Raw genomic sequence first — 1,826 nt, forward strand, 5'->3', positions numbered from 1 at the left:
CCAGTGCAATCTTCAGAGTTTCTTCTGACATCCATTTTGGTCTTTTCTTCCTCTTCTGTCTTTGTAATGACCGTTTACACTCTTCCTGAATGATATCATAGACTAATATCATAGACTATTATTATCAGACATTAAAAATTAGTATCTTTTATTTCCTATCTATGGGACATTTAATAAAGGTAAAAACATGTAAATATAGAAATTGAACATTGCAATAATGATAATCTTGAAAGATCATTAGAAATCTTTTTAAAGATTATTTCAATCATTAGAAAATGACTTTTTTAAAAGGAAAGGAGATTCTCCACTGATAGAGCTTTCTTTATGTGTACATATGTGAATGAATATGTTCATATGCATTCATATTTTGACTTCTGAAAAACATACAATTGCATTTGTTTTTTGAAAAGATCTAATATTTCCAGAAAATATAATAAAACTTTAGAGTAATATGAGAAGTTGAGATTTAGTATTCTATTCACAGTTTAGTAGCAGCAAAAATGAGAAGTCTAGGGTTCCGAGGTCTGAAAGTTTAGTTAAAATAGTCTATACTATAAAATGATCCTCAATTTAAAGTGTTCAAGTTCAAGAATAAAATGTTAATGGCAACTAATCAGAGATTTCACAAATTGATTCTACAAATTGTATAAGCCATGTACACTTTCTATTGGCCAAACCTATATTCTGAAATATCAGTAGAGATAAATGTCTATCATGATTTTTTGAAAATTAACTAGAATAACAGTCAAATGACTGTTCCCATGATTCTATTCAATGTGAAAGTCAGCTACAGTTCAAATCAGGAAGTAAGCAGAGGCTCTTAATCCTCAAATCTATCAATAGTAAAATCAGATGTGATGATAATTTTAGTGTTAAAAAAGATCTAAAACTAAAAGTCTCGTATTTTCTTAAACAAATGCTTTCTTTAGAAAGACTGCTATGGATATTTAAAAATTTGTTTGAACTATAGTTAAGTCTTTTTAACTTTTCATTTTAAAATTAATTATACTTCATAGACTGGAAATAATTTTCTTTTTCTCATAAATACATATAATAGCCTTAATAAACTTGCTTTGAAACTCCCAGTTCAAAATTAAGGTTGTTGAAATGTATTGTCAGTTTCTTATCTATGTCCTCCACAAAAGTATGTTGATAGAATGTAGATAGCATTCAGAGTACAAGGTTACGTTTGTGAAAATTTTTTGTGAATTTCTCAGTAAAACCCTAGGGGAAGGCAAGAACGGATTTTTAAGAGCTGAATTTAAAAACATACAATGACATATTTCTTCTCATTTCTAAACTAAGTAGTATGGGTTTGTTCACTACAAGTCAAAAGCTTCAGAGTAAACTTGTATTTATACAATTTTAGAATAATTTTTAATTTTCTTACTTTATCACCGCAATTTACATACACATTACACTGATTACACTGATTTTTAAACAAACATAGCATCTTGATCGTTCATGGGGACTTGGGATGAAAAGAAAACAATAACACTTTACCCTAAATAACAAGCTAGTGAGGCACTAATGCTAGTGTAATTTATAGGGTTAAAAAGTACTTAAGAAAAATCAGTGTAGTTTTGTCAAGGGAAAAAAAATTAAGAAAAACCTTTAAACAAATAGGTAGTGTACAGAGTGATGTTCTGTGTGACAATAAGTATTATATTATGGAATTTGTTGCTGTTGTTGTTGTTGTTATGTGCAGTTGAGTCACTCATAACGACCCTAATTACAACAGCCCTAAACCCTGCTCTATCCTGTGCCAAGTCTGACACAACTACCCCCATAACCCCCGTCACTGAATCAATCCACCTCATAGAGGA

The sequence above is a fragment of the Elephantulus edwardii genome, unplaced genomic scaffold (assembly GCF_000299155.1).
Source record: "Elephantulus edwardii isolate Elephantulus edwardi_28Jun2011 unplaced genomic scaffold, EleEdw1.0 scaffold00469, whole genome shotgun sequence".
Classification (NCBI taxonomy): Eukaryota; Metazoa; Chordata; class Mammalia; order Macroscelidea; family Macroscelididae; genus Elephantulus; species Elephantulus edwardii.